Source organism: Papio anubis, chromosome 19 (assembly GCF_008728515.1).
Source record: "Papio anubis isolate 15944 chromosome 19, Panubis1.0, whole genome shotgun sequence".
Classification (NCBI taxonomy): domain Eukaryota; kingdom Metazoa; phylum Chordata; class Mammalia; order Primates; family Cercopithecidae; genus Papio; species Papio anubis.
Window position 1 is genome coordinate 53856067 of NC_044994.1, and position 22807 is coordinate 53878873.

At 37.3% G+C, this 22807-nt stretch overlaps 1 long non-coding RNA gene across 3 annotated transcripts in view; it reads right to left on the minus strand.

Annotated features, from left to right (window-relative positions):
- The window catches only part of LOC103879776, a 68582-nt gene that overhangs the window by 34881 nt on the left and 10894 nt on the right, over window positions 1-22807 (minus strand). For 2 of the 3 annotated variants that reach the window (XR_004180095.1, XR_002518731.2), the window contains 3 exons: window positions 8633-8743; window positions 4037-4200; window positions 634-688 (listed from right to left, as the gene is read on the minus strand). This is a non-coding gene — a long non-coding RNA (uncharacterized LOC103879776). The remainder of the gene's footprint in view (window positions 1-633; window positions 689-4036; window positions 4201-8632; window positions 8744-22807) is intronic. The other variant, XR_002518732.2, reaches the window with a different exon arrangement.

Sequence of the window (22807 nt, forward strand, 5' to 3'; positions counted from 1 at the left end):
GGGAACAAATATTCAAACCAGAGCACAGTGGGTGTATAGATTTCAATTTTTATAATAATCCTTTCATAACAACATTTTGAGTCTATAGAGCTGCAATGCCTTAACAGTCTAAATATTTCATTCAGGACAGAAAAAAGAGAGGTGGCAATTGAGAAGTACTACAATAATTTCATGAGAGCTATTTTTTTTGTTCACAAGACTGTAAGAGTGGGAATTCCACTTTAGCCTGCCAGGAAAAGAAAGCTTAAGAGTAAATTCTGGGAACAACTAATTTTTTTTAAATCTTTCTATAAAGAATACTCAGGCTGCTACAGTCTTCAGTCAAGGAATGCTGAGTCCCTACTAAGTGTCAGGCCCTATGCCTGGGACTTAAATTATGTATGTGAAAACAACATATCACCCTGCCCCCTGGTGTAGCCTTCAGTTATTAATTCAACAAATATCTATTAAGTATCTTGTATGTCACAGGCACTACATGCAACTACAACAACAACAACAACAACAAAACAGCTAAAATATTCACCTTCATGGAGCTTACATCCAATTGGAGAAAAGAAATAATAAATAATATTTAAAATTATTTGTTTATGTTAGCTATGTATTATTTTATGAAAAGAAGTTTATTTGGCTTACGGTTCTGGAGGTGTGAAAGTTCAAGAGTGTGACACTGGCATCCGGTGAAGGCCTTCTTTTGCAACATAACATGGCAGAGATCACATGGAAAGAGGGCAAAAGCAAGAGAGTTAGGGAGAGTCGGCTTTTATAACAAAGCCCCTTCCAAGACAATGAACCCATTCCTGTGACGGTGACATTAATCCATTCATGAGAGCAGAGTGATTAAGTTTCCAACACATAAAGGTTTGGGAGACATATTCATATCACAGCATCTTCTAAACGGAGCCTCAGAGTCTACTCTTGCCACCCCCTTTCCCCACAATCCCTTCTTAACAATAGGCTATTTATTTATTTATTTACTTATTTTGAGATGGAGTTTCACTCCTGTTGCCCAGACTGGAGTGCAGTGGTTCAACCTTGGCTCACTGCAACCTCCACCTCCTGGGTTCATACTATTTTCCTGCCTCAGCCTCTGGACTAGCTGAGATTACAGGCACCTGTCACCACGCCTAGCTTTTTTTTATTTTTTTATTTTTTAGTAGAGATGGGGTTTCACCATGTTGGCCAGGCTGGTCTCCAACTCCTGACCTCAAGTGATCTACCTGTCTTGACTTCCCAAACTGCTGGGATTACAGGCAAACAATGGGCTATTTAAATTCAAAAATTAATAACAGGTTTTGAGGAAAATAAAATTTCTGCACCAGTTAAGGGTACAGAAATTCAGAATGCTGCTGTCAGGGAGGATTCTATTTTAAATACATCAGCTGAAACCTCTCAATGGGCAATACTTGAATGGAACCCTCAAACTATGAAGAATCAAGTCGTGCAAAGACCTGTAAGAAGAGCATTGTAGGCACAGACCCCTGTACAGAGGAACATGTGGCTGAAGCATGGGGAGAGCAGGTAGGGCACGATGTTGGAGAGATGGGCAGGAGTTGAGTAGGCAGCTGACTAAGGAGAATTTTGACTTTAAGTACGATACAAGGCCATTTAGGAACTATAAGTAAAATCGCATGCCTGAAAAAGCTTACTGTTGGTACTACATGAAGAATAATTTGTAGACTTAGATATGGAAGCAGTGAAGCAGTTTGAGGCTCTGCAGTAATCTGAGAGATAACAATGGCCTTGATTAGAGTATTAATGAAAAAGATGGTGAGTATACAGACACCAATAATAGTGCCAAGCACTATTCTGCTGGCTTTGTATTTATTTGCTTGACTCTCATGTTCAATATTTGAACCATTTATTAACAATCCTATGAAATAAATACTAAAAGTACACCAACTTTACAAATACGGAGAAAAAAGCAGAGTGAATGTAAATCAATTCCTCAAGACTACACATGTAATAACTAAAAAGGGGATGTGAAGGTTTAGCCAAATGAAAAGTTAGAGGGAACAGCCCACACACAAGATCACCTTCACTTCTGATACCAGCTACAAGTTTGAGGTCCCCAAGACCACCCTATGGTTTTATAATCCACTAAAACTCACAGGACACATTGAAGGCTATTTTGCTCATGGTTAGGGTTTCTTACAGATTGAAATTAGCCAAGGGAAAACATTCAGGAGTGGAGTCCAAAAACGTATCAAACATGGAGGTTCCAACTGCCCTCTCCTTGTGGGGTCAAGACAGCATGAATTTCTCCACGTCTCTGTATGACAATATTCATGGAGAACTCCCAACAAGGAAGCTCACTTGACTTTGGTGTTCAGAGTTTTTACTGGGGCTCCATCATGTAGACAAGATTGATTGCCCAAGTGTCTGATCTCAGTCCTTAGTCTCCCTGGAACTCTACTGATACTGTGTGACTCACCCTTCCTGCCTCCAAATCATACTGCTGATTCTTCTGGTGTGTCCATCCTCCACTATAAACCATGTTGTTAAGACTATTCTGACCCAAGGTTCTCAGGCAAATAAAGACACTTCCCTCAGGCATGACACACCAAGGGCTTAGAAATTACCTTACAGAAGTCAAGGACAAAGGCAAAATCTATCTTTGGGCAATGTTAGATTCTTTACTACACAGAGGAAGAAAGGGATATGAGAGAAGTGAAGAGTTCTTTTTCACCCATGTTAAATTTGAGATGAACATTTTCTATCAGAATAAAGATGTTAAGTAACAGTTATATAAACATATCCACAGTTCAAGCATGAGAAGACTGGACTGAAAACAAACATTTTGGAGTGAACACTCTATAGATGTTATTTAAATTCCAGGGGATATAACAGGGTAAATTAAAGAGAAAATTTAAACTCAGAAAAGAAGAGGAACAAGAACTGAGCCCACAAACACAGCCACACATAGGGGTCACAGAAAAGAGGGAGGTATAGCAAAATAAATTTAAAAGACCATACATTCAGAAGAAAAAATGAAGAAGAGAGTAGAGAAAGTATGTCCAAAAAGAGAGGTTTATGTAGGAAAACCACCTCCTATTTTGGAGATGCATACTGAAGTATTTAAAGATACTTGCAAATGAATCTGTACATCTGTAACTTTCAAATGAATCAGCAAAAATTAGAAGATAAAATACATATTATAAACATAAAGGAAATACAACAAAACGTGTGTCTGAGATTATTGAATCTAGGTGCAAAATGTATGAGGGGTTCATTGTAGTATTCCTTCAACTTCTTGTATGTTTGGCATTTGGCATAATTAAATGTTGGGCATGAGAAAAGATACAGCTAATGGCCAGTGCCAACATGTTTCTGAGAAATCCAGAAGGTAGGGCAGATCACAGACTCTTGGAATTTGGTATTGGAAAAGGCAGGAGACAAAAGTCCTGAGTTAAGAAATTTAAAGAGAGAATGAGAACGGAGAAAGATGTGAGGAGAGTTTCTCTAAAGAAAGGCAGAGAAATTGAGCAGAGGTTATAATAATGTAGTGAAGGCCCTCACTACATAAAGTGGTAGAGATTAGGAGGGAATAGGAAACTTCAAGGCTTCAGAAGAAGCTGATGCTTGAGCTACATTTGCAAGGATGTGGAGGTTTTTACCAGATTGAGAAAAAGAGACAAATTCCAGGCAAGAAAAACAGCATATGTAAGGACATGAAGATACAAGAAAGGTGTGCTACTACATTGAGTCTGAGTATCTGCAGTTTGACTAGTACTACAGCTGCTAAAATGAGTAGAGGTCAGATCACAAAATAGCCAGAACTCCTCAAAAAAAGGTCTAGGTTCCTAACTTAAGAATCCAGTGCGTCACTAATTAGAATGCAGATTCACAGATTCCACTGACAACCTGTTGAATCAGAACCCCTGGCAGTGAGACTCAAACTGAGAACTGGAAAAGGAGAACCCTGTATGGGAAAGTGTGCATGTGTTTCTTCTCCCATTCCAGCCAGCATCACGTGGTCTTTCTTCTCTTCCATCTCTATAGATAGACTTTTCATCTTTCCCCCCACCCATCCTCTTACCTGTGTCCTCATAGCTTTTGCTCCTCAGAATTTTGGTTTGCTTATGGCTTGATCTTGCATGGAATTGGCTCCAGCCAAGACCCTTCAGCACACACATCCACTGCAAATCAACAACTCCATCTAGATGTCCCCATACCTTTTAGTTCCTATTACGGAGAGAGAAACTGAGAAAGGAGGAGGGAGAGGAGAGGAAGAAAGACAATTGTCACACAGAATGGGCCAAGAATCCATCTAGACTCAGTAAGCAGTGAGTAGGACCATGTCACATGTACATAGGTGCAGGTTCTCTACAACAACGCTACTCAAATGCAAGTGTACAAGGAGAAGAGAAGCTTGTGCCATAATGTAAACTAGTGCACTTCATTCATCAATAAGGTGTTGCTATGAAAAATATAAGAAAAAAACATCAGTTGAACTAAACAGCATGCTTAGTGGCACAGTTAATTTATCTTCTGGCACAAGCTCCTTATCTTATTGAGAACTGAGCCAAACATCTCCAAGACCTGTAACCAGACCCTGGAACACGCTCTGAGGAGCACTGCTCTAAAGAGAACTGTGGATTATACAAGCATTTAAAATAAAACAAGATAAAATATATGTTGATATTACTGATCAAAAATCACCAAAATGTTCATCTAGCAAACCCATGAGGAAAGTATTCTGAGAAATATACAAAAGTGTAAGACTGATTTTATCCACAAGTATCAGACCATGTGTATTTCAGAAGACAGTGAGAAATTAGCTTATGGTTTAACTTGCCACGGAAAATAACTCGGACTACTAGCTGGTAAATTTCTGTTTTTATAAAGAAGAAAGTGTGAACCCGAAAGCACTGAAGGTATGCCTTTATAGCTTATTTTTACTTCTCTCCACAAGGTACAGTACTAGAATGACCTGGGAAGCATAAAAGTCAGAGAACATTTTTTTAAACTCTCTTCAAGGCTGTTAGGAGGTATAAAATACACACCTTGAGCAAAATAAATGTATGCACCTCAAGAAGATAATAAATCACTTGTAGCTTTATTGTTGTCAGTCATTGGTTTTTGAAGGGCAAACCGTACTTGATTCTTGACTTGTTCTTTGCTTCACTGATCAGTAACTTTCTTTAGAAGCTACAAAGTTTTCAGTGTTGACAACTCTGTGATTTTTTTTAGGGAGAAAAGTCACATATTTTTAAAATACTGTTTCATGGACATATTGGCGTGCAATTCAATTCCACAAACCTCAATTGAACACCTACTATGTGCCAGGAACCGTTTCCTCTGGGCTCTAGCAGGAATACAGAAAGGAATAAAATGGCATCAAGGAGCTCATTAATGACATTTTATTCCTTTCTGTATTCCTGCTAGAGAAAATTAAGGTGGACTGTAATTAGTGTTATATTTGGGAAGAAAAGGGAATGATTCATTCTGACTATGTGAATGTAGGGAGATTTCAAGACCAAGACCAAGACGACTTAGTCCTTGAAGGACAGGCAGTAGTTCAAGAGGCAAGGTAAGAGGTAACTAAAGAACATACCAGGCAGAAAAAATAATTGAACTCAATCATGAAAGAGTGTGGTTCATTGAGGAATCCTCAAGAAATCTACTCACACTAGTCCATAAATGTGTTATGGGAAGGATGGACAAAGTACGTAAGATCATGTGGGCTTACAAATGCAAGTGCATTCATGGAATTAGGAGAAGTCCTAGGTTACTAGATCATAGAGGTTGTATAAAAGAGTAGTGGGTTCTGAGGCTGGGATACAGATTAGAGCCATATTATGATAAGCTTTGAATGCTATTCTGAGGAATTTAGTGCAAGAAAAAATTAGTGTAAATTTATGGCATTGTAAAATACCCTTTGTTGTAGATCGTACCATTGTTTGAAATTATTCAATCCTTGCTTCTCCTATAGCAATTTCCCTGTTCCATTGCCTTTGGCTTCAGTCGTGTGATTTGCTTTGGCTGATGGAGTAGAATGTGAGCAGACATGCCCTGTATCTATTACCCCCAAATGGAAACTTTCAGAGGTATTAAAGAGTTTCACCACACTGTTTGCTCCTATACCCCTGCCATGGAGAGGTCTGATTCTTTAGCCTGAGTCTCAGAATGGAAAGAATCAGGAAACAGACCTCAACCTTTACAACTTCAATCTGGGTAAGAGATGTAGTAACAGCCACCAATATAGGTAAACAAAAAATAATTATTATTAAAAAATAAAATATAGACTGTGGTAATCTACTCTGAGGTGTCAAGATATTTTGTTATACAGTATAATGCAGTGAAAGCTGAATAATTCATACTTTGAAAATTATAAAACTAAGACATTTTCAATATAAAAATATAGAAAAGTTTAAAGAAAAATAAAATAACCTGTATGTACAATCCCCAAAGATAGTCAGTTACAGAAAACATTTTGCAATGGCCTTCTAGGTATGTATATACATTTTAAATGAAATTATTATTGTACTAAATATTCTATCAGTGCAAGTTCCCATGCATTAAAATTTTTTCTACTTATCTCACACCATTTACAAAAATTAACTCAAAATAGATCAAAGATCTCAATCTCTGAGATGAAAACATAGAGGGAAAGTTTCATGACATTGGATTCAGCAATGAATTTTTGAGATATGACACAGAAGTATAAACAACAACAAAAAATAGATAAATTGGATTTCATCAAAATCAAATAGTTTGTGCATCAAAAGACACTATTAAAAGAGTGAAAAATATTCCACAGACCAGTAGAGAATATTTGCAAATCACATATCTGAGAAGGAATTAATATCCAAAATATATAAAGAACTTCTACAACCAAACAACACAAAGCAAACACACTAATTAAAAACTGAGCCAAGAAACTGATAAATATTTCTGCAAAGATCATGTACAAGTGGCCAATAAGCACATGAAAAAATGCTCAACATCACCAATCATCAGGAAAACTCAAGTCAAAACCAAAATGAGTTACCACTTCACACCTATTAAAATGGCTATGATCACAGAAACAGCAAGTGTTGAGAAAGATGTGGAGAAATGGAGATCCTTGTGCATTGCTGGTGGGAATATAAAATGATGCAGCCACTGTGAAAGGCAATATGATGGTTCCCTGAAAAATTAGACGTAGAATTATTATATAATCCAGCAATCTGACTTCTAGATAGATACCTAAGAGAATTGAAGATATTTGTGCATCAATGTTCATAGCAGCATTATTCACAATAGCCAAAAGGTAAAAACAATCTAAATGTTCATCAATGGATGAATGGGTAAACAAAGTGTGGTGTACACATACAATGAAATATTATTCAGCCTTAAAAAGGAATGAGATTTTGATACATGCTACAATATAAGTGAACCTTGAAAACATTATGCTAAGTGAAATAAGCCAGCCACAAAAAGACAAACATTGTACGATTCTACTTATATGAGGTACCCAGAGTAGTCAAATTTATGGAGACAGAAGGTAAAATAGTGGTTGCCAAGGACGAGGGAGGGGAAGATGGGGAGCTATCATTTGATGGGTATAGACTTTCAGTTGGAGAAAATGGAAAAGTTCTGAAGATAGATGGTGGTAATGGTTGCACAAAATTGTAAATGTACTTAATGATTGTACACTTAAAAATTATTAAAATGGTTGTTATATTATGTATATTTACAACAGAAAAATTCTAAAACTTATTTGTAAAAATTCTATATTTTATTCTAGTTTTAAAGCTAATATATATTTCTTATAGAAGACGCAGAAAATTAAAAGTAGTCTTAATTGACTTAACCTGGAGGTAATCAAAACAGAAATCTTCATAGATTTTCTTCTTTATATTTATGCAATTGTGTTTACAAATATGAATTATATTTCACATGCTATTTACATGCATTTATTATTTTTATAGTATGCTATCCCTTAACAAAGAAGTAGTAACTATTTTCCTATTCATCTCAATAGTTTTCTACATTATTTTCATTATGATTGGCATTTTCACTTCTGACATAATATATATTGTGTGCATGACTATCTCATCTGCACCTGCCTCCCAAAAAACCCAGAAAATTTCCAAATAACAATCAAAAATCATCTGTAACTTTACCAACGTATTTATCACAATTTATAATTAAATATTTATTTGTGGGATTGCTTATTATTTTTCTTCCCACTGGACTACTAATTCCATAAGCATTTGGTAGGGATCATGCATGTCCCTACCACTAGCACCTAGCATGGTACCTGCCATTTATTAATTGTTACAATAACTCTTCAATGGCCATCTTTATCTAAACATCTTTGAATATATCTTTGATCATTTTATTTGGAAAAATTTCTAGAAATGGAAATTCTGGGAAATAGAAACTACATATTTAATATAATTGTCACAGTATGTTAAGAGAAGTATGAACCCATCTAGACTCCCAGGATTAGTGTATGAAGAGTACTGCTTTTCCACATTCTCAACTACTCTAGCTGAGAAGTAGGTGAGACCTTCTATTCCTGCTCTCCTATTTCCTGATTCTGTGAACTGAGGAAGCACATGAATAAGTGTGATTTCCAGTGAACAATGTAAATGGAAATCTTTCTGCTGCTTCTCCAAGTAGAGAACTTTGTTTGAAGTCTCACCTCCTAGAATTCAAGCAGCCCCATCACCACCAACCACCTGGCTCTTTGCTGGAAGCTGATATATCTGAATGGACGTACAAGAAGTAAATGCAAAGATCACAACATTCACACCTATGGAGGAAAAAAAAATGATAAGAACTTACAATCATCTAAAAACTGCCTGACAAACATGGGGTACAATACACAAAGAATTTACACAAATAAGGCCGCTTCTCCTACTGTCTTTAAGGTAGCTGGCTCAGCCCTGTTTCTAAGAAGTATGGTAAGCTAATTGCTTTCTTAATCCAACTACATCGGCCTTCTCTTACAGAAATTCTTTCCATAGTCTGTTATATGGTTGCCTATTAATCCAAAATTTAATATTCACTTTCTCTCTGTCTTTTCCTTAGTATCTCAATGGGGAACTAGAAGGGCTGTCAACAGCATAGAAGAAGGTGTAGGGAAAGAGACTATCAGTCAGAAGGAAAACAACTACAATCATAACAAAAAGAGATTCAAAACCTGAACAGAAGTTGTGAGAGGAACTTTGTATTAAAAAGGTAAGAATTAAAGATAAATTGTTGGTTTTATAGATTGGACACCTCAGGAAGTTAAGACAGTGATAGTCAAGAAAAAGAAAAGCCAAATAGTGCAGCTAAAGAAGTAGGAAATGGTATGTTTTACCAAGGATACTGACTTTGAAATGACTCTCTGGTGTCTGTACTGAAGACAATATGGAGTTTAGATCAATAATTCATAATATGTAGATTTTGAATGGGCTGGCCCTCATCTCTCTTTATTTCTCACCCTTGAATTTTATGTTCCAGTCTTACCGAACTCTTCATAGTTCCCTGAATATGCCACCCTTCTCATGCCATTCTGTTTTTGCACACATTGGGTTCTAGATTTACAACTCTCAAGCACTTTTTACCGGTTTAATTTTTGCTCAGTCTTAAACGTTCAAATTAAACATCACTTCCTTTAAGAAAGTCCTCATAACCGTACAGTCAAGGTTAGAAGTACCTCCAATGAGCTCATATTGTGCCCAACAGGTAACTCTGTAAGACACATTCTCAACTGAGGTAGTAGTACCACTAATGGGGAGAAAATCGGTTCTTGGGAGGGGAGAAAAAGAATCTTAACCATTGTCTGTATAAAACACAGATGTACATACAGAACATAAGCACACAGATATATGGTATATCTATCAGTGGTATTAGGCTTTCGTGAGAGGAGCAATTAGGTAAAAACTGTCTGAAATATTTCACTAAGGAGGCAATGGTGAAAAAAGTCTGAGGCACACAACTCTATAATAACATTTATTATACATAATATATTGTAATTTTCTATATTTTTTCTTCTTCCATCCACTACTCTATATTATGACTTTTTAACTGCAAACACCCTGTTTTGCTCATTTTAAAATCTTTAAACCATCTATTATAGCATATTCTTATGTTAGGTACAAAATAAGTGTTCGTTGAATAAATAAGCAAACATGGAAGTCACAACATGAGTAAACTTGAACAAAGATAAAACCAACCAAGAGTAGTCGCTAACTTAAGGGTCAGATTCAATTATGAAAGAGACTAACTAAGAGGCAAAAAGGTCGATGGTATATTCAATTAGAAATCCATGAAATCCTGAGGAAGATACTATTTCCCCAGAAAATAAGGCTGTCAAGGTACTTCAGAAAGTTCTGTCAAGGATAATAGTAAATTATGCTGAAATTCCCTTGAATTAAATGGAGAAATTTTCCTTGTTTAACAAAATAAAACATGACGTTGGATCAATTGACTACCCCTGTTGAAAAAAAATAAGCATGAATTTTGACCAGACCTTGCACAATATACAAATATTAACTCCAGATGAGTCGTAGATCTAAATAGAAAAAGTAAAACAATGAGATCTTTAGAAGCAAACATAGGAAAATATCTTCATGATCTTGGGACAGGCAGAGATTTCTGAAGCAGGACACACACACACTAGTACTAAAGTAAAAGACTGTGAAACTGAATTACACTAAAATAAAAGATGCCTATTAACAAGAGACACCCAAAAAAGAGTGAAAAAGCAAGTCACAAAATGGGAGAAGACGTGTGCAGTCTTTACATCCAACCAAGCACTTATCCTGAGTACATGTAACGGAAAAGGCAAACATGCAAGTAGAAAAGGGTTGAAACACTTGAGTTCACCTTCAGCCAACAATGCTCTATTTTCTGTTCTGGTGCTGGTTGTACCGGTACGTTCCCTTTGTGAAAATTAACAGAGCTCTATGCTTAAGATTTGTGCATGTATATATATATATTGTATTATATATAGGTATTTTATATATAATATATATGTGTGTGTATATACAAAAACACAATACAAATATACATTAAAAACGATAGTGCCCAAATTCATATGTTTAGATTTAATTTAAAGTCTTCATAAGCAACTTCTCAGGTAAAAGGGGCAGGGCCCTTCAAAAGTATCAGTGGAAGTTTTCTTCATGGCGATTTTTAATGCACAACACACTCAATCACACAATATTATAGATTTTTGCAAAACTTCATAACTGGCAACATAATATTAGTTGTCAGAAATCTTGATACCTTACCCAGATGATTTTAATGAATATTTGGATATATAGCAGGCTTAAAAAAATTCTACTTTAGTATGACTAAAACTAATCCTGCAGAGTTCTCCAGTAAGATATTAACAAATATGAAAGATAAATTTTTTTTCATTTGCTTCATTCTTCCATTAAGTACCTTAGAAATCATATCTCAATCAATACATCTGATCTTTTCAAATTGAATTATCTTCTTTTAGAGAGTCAAACAAAAGATGTTTTGAATAGATGGAGCATTTGGTTTATTTTACATTTTGTGATGAATTCTATTTAAGTGCAATTTCTTTAGCAATTAAATTATGTTACTACTTGCTGCAAGTTATTATTCTTTTAAAAAAAAAAGCAAAACTAAAATTTAAAGTGATAAACTAAGATCTCATAACTCTATAGTTTAAAAGTAAAAACTTTTAAAATGTAAAAAATTGTAATATATTGAAGCTATTTCAAATTAATTCTTATGATATTTTACTCATTAATCAGTGTCTTATTTCACAGCACTGAAGATATAATATGGGCAATGATCATAGAAAGATTCATTTACTCAAAAAAAAATTTATGCAGTGCCTCTCTGAGCTGGCCCTGTTCTCAAAGTTGGGCCTCAGAGGTAAACAGAGGCAAGGTCCCTTTTGAAAAAGCTTAGCACTTACAAGAGAGAAATAAAGAAACATGGCAAGAAGGAAACCTTGTGTGAGAGAGAGGACTGAGAGGAGCTCACTTAGATTGGGTGGCAGAAGAGGAGGTCCAAGGAGAAACTGAAATCCGAATCCTAGAAGCAGCTACATTAGTGTGTTAGGGCTGCCATGATAAAGTACCACAAACTGTGTGACTTAAACAACAAAAGCTAATTGTCTTAAAGTTCTAGAGGAGAGAAATCCAAGATCAAGGTGTTGACGGTTGGTTTCCGCCAAGGGCTGTGAGGGAAAATCTGTTCCACACCTCTCCCCTGGCTTCTGGTGGCTGCTGGCAATCTTTGGTGTTCTTGGTTTGTACACGCATCACCCCAACTCTGCCATCATCTTCACACGGTGTTCTCCCTCTGTGCATGTCTATCTCTGTGTTTCTATTTTCCCTTCTGACAAACTGATCTTGGATTTCCAGCCTCCAGAACTGTGAGACAATATATTTAGGTTGTCCAAGCCACCCAGTCTGTGGTATTTTACAACAGCCCTAGCAAACCAGTATGTGGAACAAACTCAATATTTCACAATAATTTGTCTTGTTTAACTCGCAGCTTAGGGATCTCTAATGAAAACCTTAAATATATTATAATCCAAGAAATGTCTGAAAGTCACTGTCTAGATTCTTTTCTGAGAAGAGCAAAGAAACAATTCTTTTGAAGAAATCACCTCTAGGTTCTTCAAATCAGTGAACACGTGGTATTGTATTGGTCATCTACGTTCTTCTCAACTTTCATTCACACAGTTTGATATCAATATAGATACATTCTAATTGCATATTTTATAATTAGAATAAGTTAGTGGGGTCATTAGATTTCATTTATTTGTCAACAGCTATTTGGTTACTGAGTCAAGTTATTATTTCATTTATTTAAGACTTTTTATACTAAATTGACATATCCCATCAACCAAATAGAAGCCATGGAAAACTTTTAGTCCCCTCTTGACAAAAGGTAATAATAAAAGATGCCACCACTATCACTTGTCAATGCAAAAGACAGATTCTCTTATCTCTTTACCCAACCCTAGATATCTCTACAGAAAGTTTATATAAATTATTAAATTAAGAATTTCTTACATGTTATTTTCCTAGGAGATGATTCCAGCCTGAATGCAAGGTAGAAATGCCACCACCCTCTAGGTTGTAATCCGGAGATCCTGTGTCTGATCCATAAATAACAAAGTGATTGTTTTTTTACAACAAGCAACAGGATCCTCTAGGTCAGTCCTCAGGTGGAGGTTTCCCTTGGAAATTGCCCTCAAGTGTTCTCAAAGGTCAGGTTAAAAAAAAACCTGACAACAGCAAAAAAATACTCCAGAGAGCTTCCCTTTTAAACTGCTGGATCAATGTGTCTGTCATCTGACTTGGTGTAAAATGTGAAAACTCAAATCTTAGGTAGCATAATTACCCCGTTATCCCATTCCACTGCCCTAAAGTGGCCATTACTCAATTGTCATCAGGTTAGAACATCAGTATCCACGAACTGAAGGAGTAGATTTCTCTCTTAATTCCTGACTGCAATCTTTTTGCCTTTTCCTGCTCTCTGTGACAAAGGCAGTACAGTGCTCTTGAGACGAACAGCAGAAGACAGTATAACAAATTAATACAAATGAAGTCATTCCTGAGTGACTCCATCTGCTTTAGAAATAAGGCTCGGACAATAATGTGGCCAAGATCCAGATAATTAGGCCTGACTCCAAATGAAGGCACACAGGTAACTTATAGCTTCATTAACTCTCTTCAAGAAGGCAGACATCCAAAAACTAACCTTAATAGAGGCAGCATATGATCCATTGACAATCTGTTTGATATTAAAAAATGAACTTTGTTTTTGCAACGTTGCATGAACAGTAGGCAAATAACATATGCAACTCAAAATACCATGGACCAAGGCATGGTTTAGCATCCTAGATGCCAGTCTCAAAATTTGGAGAACAAAGCCTTTAATTTTTGTTTACAAAATTTAATCAAAAGGCATTAATAATCTAGCAACTAAGAAAGGCACATAAGGTGTCTGCAAGTGCCTTCTCTCTGTAATCAACAGGAAGATTATTAGGCAATAACAAATGTTATTCATCTTCATAATGGCTAAATGACAGCCTGTTTAAAAATAACAAATGACTACTCCTCATTGACTATTACAGGGTGAACATGACCTTCACGTATTTTAAGCAAACAAGTCCTCTTTTCAAAGACTTCAGGAGTCCTTTAATTGATAATGATGAGATGTTTTATCTTTACCAAGGGATGCTAAACCTTTTAAGATGCTATTTAAATTGAGATAATTTTATCCAGCCCCCTGAGTTAGAAAAGACCCTGAAAGTCTCCCAATTATTTTTTTTCATAAACAAGGTATTAGTGAACCACAAATGTAATTAGTTAACTGTACTGTGTATAGAAACTTTATACAGAAATGTTTCCTTTCAGTCTTTCCTGGTTTTTCTACTGTGGAACAGTGGGTTTCAAGTCACAGGCCAAAAAATTAAATAAAAGATCTTAAAATTGGATTTTCAAAGATTATCTTTACTTACTTTGAAGTACAAGTATTGTATATTTCTCATTACTGTGGATATCAAGGCTTCAACTGAAAGCTCTCTATGGCTTCGAAATAGTTTTGACAATCATAACAAACATAAGTTACAAATGCCTTTTATGGGACTTCAAGTTTTCAGCTTTCTGCATCTCCCAACCGTCACTTTCAGTGACATAACAGAATTGCTCTGTTGCTCCAATGTGACAGAGCAATTCTGACATGCAGGGACCAGAGAGAGAATCACTCAGTGATAACCTGCTAACCTTCCTGACACAGCCAAGTCAGCAAAGAAGCTACTACAACTGCTGCTATTGTTTCAACATCATAAGCCAAACAAACTGTAACTACCCACAGTACTGGGGGCCTTATTCACCTGCCAGAGCCCTGCTGTAGCAAGCAGAATAATGCCCCCCACCAAAGATGTCCATGTACTAATACCAGAGATATGTAAATACACTGTCATAGTGGCAAAAGAGATGGCAGATATGATTAAAGACTCCTAGATGGGAGGGGTTAGAGTGATGGACTATGAAGATGAAGGAAGGGGCCACAAGCCAAGGAATGCAGGCAGCTGCTGTAAGATGGAAAAGGCAAGGAAACAGATACTCCCATGAAGCCTCCAGAAGGAACACAGCCCAGCTGAAACTTTGGTTCTAAGCTCATTGAAACTTTGATTTCAGACTTCTCCAGAAATGAACGAAAATAAATTTGTGTTGTTTTAAGCCAGTAAGTTTATGTTAATTTGTTGCAGCCACAATAAAAAATTAATACATCTACAGATGTCTTTGAGCTCAAAACTAGCCAGTGGCTTGGGCTTCTGATGGTAAAGTCATCCCTCTCTGGGCCAAAAAAGCATCACTATATAAATAGGCAGGACAATGACAGAATTCCACGGGTAAGATTTTTTTAAGCCAAAAATTAAGTTTCACCAAAGTTTTATTTGGAGGCTACAGCTATCAAAGCATTTATTACAAGAAAGAAGTACGTATTTTCTCCAAACACAGGCAAGATTCTTTATATTTTAGGCTGGAATTTCTTCTGTAAACTTACAGAGCCCAACCAAATGTTTTCCAAATGTTTTCCTAGCTCTGAGATCCTAAGTCTCTTGCCCACATCAGATCCGTCTGCTAACTCTGATACCATGTAGAGGTATTTCACTTTCATTTACAAGGAAATAAGTTTCCCTTTGTGCTTTATTTGATGATAATCCTGATTATTTCACCTCAGGTCCTGTTTCCTTTAAAGAGAAATTTTAGCTGTAAATCAGCAAAGGTTATTTATCATCGACTTGCCTTTTCTCAGGGACTGAGTATACACATTGATTTTGTAACATGGTTATCAAATTATCTTCATAAATCAGCTAATGGCTAAACAAACAATGTCACAAACAAAAGTAAAAGACATCTTGGTTTTTAAAGGAAGTAATGTGCCTACATTTCCAAAAAGCTATGTGATGTACACCAGCCACTGTAACTAAAAGCATCTCTTTTAAAGTCCTTCTCCTGAGTTCTCAGGACAAATTAGGAGACTATCATGCTCAAGTCTGTGACTTTTCTAAATGAATTTATCTAAAGTAGCATGTCAGCAGGGAGATGGAGAAGGAGTTGTTTTCTGATAAAGCTTGAGGCACATAGTTTAAGTTAACGAGACATGGCAAGAGCAGGTGGGTAATTCGATGTTCACACAGTGTAATGGGCCAAAGGCTAATTACTATTCACTGTAAAATGAACGTAAAAGTCGCAATTATGCCTTCATCCTGGTGGATGTGATGTATTAAAAGCTATCAGCTTCACCTTCTGTAATAACAGCTTTTGTCTGTTTGCACCAAGATGTGTGAAAATAAGAAGTATGTGGAAAAGGAGAGCTCTGTGACTTTACACAAGAGCAAACATTGGCTTCTCATTGTCCCCGTTTCTCTGCTCAAGACACAAAGGAAAGACGATGCCCTGTGGCTTAGAAATGTCATTTGTAAATATGATGCTTTCCTTCCTTGGCTATGAAATGCTGCCAAGTTAACTGTTCACATAAGGACTTTTCCCTTGCCGACCCTTCATGTCAACTGTGAACCACAGATAAATACAGAGTTCACAAGGTGAAAGTCTCAATCACGAAGTTCAAGTTGTCAGAGTCAGAGTCGCGTCTGAGTAATGCAGGCAGGCTGAGCTGAGTGTCTACCACCATCTTTGCTAAAGGCATCCAACCAACAGGGCTATTCCATCCTCCTGTTATGCAACTAACGAAAACTTATGAAAAGTGCATGTGGAAGATAAAAAGAAGGAAAGATAATGGATAAGGTTCAGGGATGCCTGTATTGTAGAATAATTCACCTGTGATGCAAGAATGAAAATCTTAAGCATACCAACAGAAAAGAAAACCATGATCTCCTAAGTAGAGGAGAACGGATGCTGAATATCTGAACATCAATCGCAAAAGGAATCCAGCTTGGAGAAAGGAAAGTCAATTCTGACCTTGTCTGCCAAGATCCTGCCACTTGAAGACTTCTAGGATATATCTATATTTAGTGAGTTTCTAACCATGCATATTCCATGCATCCTGGACACTGCTTTCCTTCTTTACTTTTCGCAGCTTGTTCTCTGATTAACCTTCTGTTCATTATCCCAGATCTATCGCTGATTTATAGATAATCTCCTTTTTCATACCACGGCACCACTGAGAGGGACCAGCCAGCTCCTTCCTGTCTCTATTTCCTATCTCTAGCTTGACCTCACACTTCTACTGAGAGCTGCCTCTCAAGCAGCCCCAGCGGGTACAGCGTGGTAGTTCCAGGACCTTTCCGTGCACCAGAGGGTCAGGTACTCAGCAGATATTAGAGAGCTGCATGTGAAATGCCAACTCATTTAGGATTGGGGAAATATAATGTATACAGTTATATAACAACAGATCAACTCGGAATTCTCCAAACACAGTGAAGATAATTTTATGGGGAAAAAGGCCTTATATTTGGTATGAAAAGATGTCAGTCTAAGCAGGGATTGTGCTCAGATGATTTCTACCTTTGCTTCAATCCATGCTTCATAAGGACTCTACCTTGATTGCCAAATTTTAAAAGGAAAGTTCAATTTAAACTTACTGATGCCATTGAACATTTCTTATTCTCAAAAGTTGCAGAGATTTTAGGATAGATCTTTAGAACATTGGTTTTGGTTTAAAATATCAGCTTCCAGAGACAACACGGTCACAGCACAAAGTTTTAATCTGTGCCAGGAAAATATCAGTGCCAATGATATCTAACCCACCTGGATCTGTTGTTTAAAGTTCTGCCCACCAGCTCTCCTTGCCAAAAGTTGTCCCAAACCATGATGTAGCTGCCAATGTGTCTGAGACTCCGGTCTATTCTCATAATGGACAAAGTTGGGAAATGCAATGATTCTAGAAGCTTCTCAGACATACACCTGAGCTACACTATTGTCACTATGGCACATGCCAGACAAATTGAGAGAGTTATAAATACATCTCCAGTACAAATTACATCCCAATGTTCTAACGCATTCTAGCTACTCTGTGGGTGTTGCAATTCAATATTGATTTTATTTAGAGCAAAAAGAGTTATTTGATGACAAAATTTAAATGTATACTGCATAAAAATTCAATTTTTAAAGAAAAGCTTTACTTTCAGATATATTACAACAATAAAACCGCAGCTACCAACGTCCTTAACTCCTTCATTGCAATGATCTGAATGTCAAATGCAGTTCTCGACTTCTTTCCATTCTTTAAAAAATGATTTCTCTCATCAAGATAAGGCTGGAGACCACCCAGTAACTCCTGACTTCCCTGGGCTAAATATGTTGCAAGTTTTTTCGTTAATCTTACAGCTTTATAATTTGTCTGAAATAGGCTTGACTGCATTTGTGTTCCCATCATTCTTAGCTTGCCTCCTGATTTTATGCACCCTTGTCTGCTCAAGGAGATTACTAAGGTTACTGATGTGTTTTTAATGTAAATATTCTCCCTTTGTCATGAAAAGGAAAAATTACAAGGATGTCAAGTAATATTGAATGTAAATAAGCCTTTCTCACCTCAGCTCATGCTAAATTTCTACCACTAAGTAAATAAACTGGTAACAGAGTAGGATTAATGTCAGTGATCCACTAAAGGTTGCTAGTTTGAGGCAGAACAATAAAGCAAAGACTACAAAATACTAATGACGCTTCTGGGTGTTGATATTGCTTGCTTTCTGTGAGGATTCACAGATCTAAATGCTGTTTTGCTAGCATTAACATGGCTGTGGAGCCATTGCAATACAAACACTGGCAGTTTAAAAAAAAAAAAAAAACTATCTGGCAATTGGACAGATGACCCAGGTGTTAGCAGTAATTCTGTGCCTCATATTTTCAGTTTATTCCCAGAAGTTTAAAGGCACTGAAAGGGACACCAATCATTCTGAGCAAGTAATCAGTCTGACCTAGCAACTAAATGATAGGGAGGGACAGACAGACATTAGTGTAAAAACACACAAACACAAGTAAAGGAAAGGGGAATTGTGACCTTAAACCAAGGGTCAGCAACGTGTCACGGCCTGTTATACGTGGCCTGCAAAGCCAAAATATTTACTATCTGGACCCTGCCATCCTGTTCTAAACGCTCCAATGTGGAAATCCATTTGTGTGTGCTCTTGGGGTACTTAACAGGCTGCGGATATTTCTGCAGAAGCCAACCAAGCCTGCTAACCAGGTGTGTGTGTGCGCACGCACCCTAGTAAGGAACCCTAAAAGCAGACATTGAGATGAGAGTTTGTACACAAGTGATTTTTTATGGAATGCTCCCAGGAAAAGCCAGTAAGGGAGTAGGGAGACAGGACAGGTCAGAGAAAGAAGCAAAGCGAATGTGGGATTTTAGGCCAAGCTTCAGCTTCAGTCTGATCCTGTAGTGAGCTCAGGAGTGTAAATTACACTTCAGAGTTGGTCCCATCTTCCAAGGCAAGGAAACTGGATTCCCCACTCATGCAGAGAGCACTGGTTGTGAGATGAGAGGAGGGACAGATATAAACGTTTAGTGGCTTTTCACTCTCTGGGTATCTAGATCAAACAGCCCCATTAGAAAAGGGCTCTGAAGAAAACCACAGGTGTGTCACTCTGAGCAAGGCACCTGGAGCTGGATAAAGCACAAAGGAACCTACAGGACATCAACGGGCATGAGTGGGTGTAGGTGGAGCACAGGCAAGCCCAATACAAGGTGTGCATGCATTAGCACATACGAGGGATTTTGCAGATAGGATTCAGTGCAGAGTGGCAAAAGATTGGATGCACAACTTTATCAAACTCGTCTAGAGGCCTCTGCTCCACCTTGACACCGTGAAACACCTCTGTCCCCAGCATGAAGCAAAACGATCATTGTAATCATGGTTAATATTTATTGAGCTTGGTCAAAATATACTGAGCTCTTTGGATACACTATTTTATTTAATACCGTAACAACTGTGCAAAGTTGGTATCATTGTTCCTTTTTCAGGGATGAGGAACACAGTGCTCTGAGTGGTTAAAATAGCTAAATGATCCAAAAGCTAAATGACCCAAAGATACTTAGGAAGTAGGAGAGATGAAATATAAAGCCAGATGAAGTCTGTCCTGCTCTAAAGCCCTTAGTCTTCCCACTCACCCACCTCTTGAGCTGGGAGAACTGAAGGATATGCCATTCTCTAGAACATTCTGAAAACAAAACTCAACAAGTAATCTCCTCTGTGACACAGTACATGGGAAAACCTCAGACGGTGAGAGTGCAGAGAGAGAGACAGAGAGAGAGAAAGAGAGAGAGAGAGGGAGGGAGAGAGAGAGAGAGAGAGAGAAACAGACAGTGAGCTGATATAACCATCTCATGCAAGAGGGTGCCAGGACTTAAAGGGCAACTAGAATGAGATGATCCTCTCTGGTTTGGGTTTTTCAATCTATTTTTAAAGAACGTGAGCTTACTTCTTAAATAATTCAGTAATCAGCTTTCAAATTTGTACCAGATTCTAAGGGAGAAAGGCTGATGTGTATGGGCAGTGGTTCTCAAACTTTACTGTGCATCCAAATTCCCAGAGAGTGTGTCTCAATGCTCATTCCCAGACTCGGCTCTCAGAGATTCTGCTTCCGAATGTCTAGTTGAAGGCCAGGCACCTGGCTTTTTTCTGGAAGGTCTGAGGCAGGTCATCCATAAGTTGCATTTTGAGAAACATGGTTTTAGAAAAATGGGCAAGAATGACTAAAAGAACCCATGTCTACCCAAGAATAGTTGCCTTCCCTGGAATTCTGATAATTTTACAGGTTTCTCCCTCTCTCTTTGTATACATAGAGAGAGGTAGAACTATCCAGGCTGACCAGCCAGAAATGGTAAGAGATTTCACTTACAGACAAGTTAGCCATATGTGACTTCTCAGTATCAATCTGATTCCGATCTAGAGTTGGAAATTAAAAGTTGTTAATTTCTGATATCAAGTGCAATGAACTAGATCCGGATTATTTTTGAGTATAAATATGTGCACCAATTCAGTGTGATTTTTTTTTTTTTTTTTGAAATTCCAAGATGAGTAGGAGGAAGAACAATTTGGTGTGCTGGCCAAGTTCTCTTCTGGGGTAATTAAAATCTGCCTATTTAAAATTCTTTTTGTAAATTTCAGTAGCTATAGGCTTCTTCTTTACTTCCCGTTCTAAAGGGCCATAGAACAGTGCCAGCGTTAGCTGACTGTCCTATGACTGCCAGGTGACACTCAGTGCAGCAAATGTGGGGCAGTCACATGTAAATCCAAACATGAATTGGACAAGCCATTAATACCAGTATATGATATGAAAACATATTCAAGTAATAAGTTCATGTTTGGCTTTGATTCCAGAGCCTCAAAAACTATATTTCTAAGTGTTGTTATACAAGTGCCATTTAACAATGTTTTGGTCAACAACAGATCACATATCCAATATTCTAATCCCATAAGATTAGAATAGAGCTGAGAACTTCCTATTGCCTTATGACTTCATAGCTGTTGTAGTGTGATTACTTAATGGTTTTTACAGATTTAGTGTAGTCTCAGTGTACAGTGTTAAAAACATCTACAGTAGTATACAGTAATATCCTAGGCTTCACATTCACTTGTCACTCACTCATTCACTCACTCACTGACTCACCCAGAGCAACTTCCAGTCCTGCAAGCTCCATTCATAAGCCCCCTAGGGAGGTGTACCATTTCGTATCATTTATAGTGTTTTTACTGTACCTTTTCTATGTTTAGATGTGTTTAGATATGCAAATACTTCTCACTGTGTTACAGCTGCCTACAATATTCAGTACAGTAACATGCTGTGCAGGTTTACAGCCTAGGAGCAATAGGCTATATATCCTATGTGTGCAGTAGGCTGTACCATGTAGGTTTGTGTAAGTGCACTCTATGATGTTCACATAACAATAAAGTTGCCTAATGTCACATTTCTTAGAATGTATCCCCATCACTAAGTGATGCATGACTGTATTTGGATCTTGTAAGGATAGCTTGATATAGCCAAGGAAATTCATACTAAATTAATAATACATGATTGATTGGAGTGCATCTTGTTATCTAGATAAATAGCGACTTGTCATAGAAAGGGCATTTTCATGCTGTTTGTTGTTGTTGTTCCTGAATCATTCCAATGTGGCCTTAGAATGTTTATTCAGAATAAAAGTTATGCCTCTTTTCTTTCTAAGGATTTTTTAATACTGTCCATACTTTAATGATTGACTTTAATAATGCTCTGAATAAGACAAATAGCAGTAAAAGAAATTAAGAAGGTAAGGAGAAAGGGGACTCAGTAGATGAAAGTAGTGGACAAATGAATGGAGAGAAGAAGAGAGAAAGAAAGAGAGAGAGAACATGCAAACTACCACATGGTCCATAAATGAAGACAAAAAGAAAAACATGCCACCAGATGGCAAGTGGGGCAACAGCCGCTCACAGCCGTTAGAAGCAGAAGCATTCACTATAATTTCTGATATTGCTTTTCTGTCTAAATATGGTGATAAAGCCTCTTTTGACTGGCTTTAGCTTTTGTGATGCAGCAAGGAAACCCATTTGGCAGGAGGAGGACCCATGGCAGAAACAGAAGGCAAGATCCCACAGGGACTGAACGGGTCTGTGGAAACACAGACATCAAACAAAGGCAATAGATTTAGATTGCTGATTTCAAAATGCTAGAGAGGACTATCTTGGATCCTAGAATGGAAATTTACAAAAGCTTCAAGACAGAAACCAGTCTTTGCTTCCACTAGTTCAAGTTACTTCACCTTTTAGCAACAGGCTTATTTCGAGCAACAGTAACTCTCAGATGTGGCTCTCAAGAAAACAGCCTATGGCTCTTCTGAGCTCTTATATAAACTTAAGCTTTTCAGACATCAGATC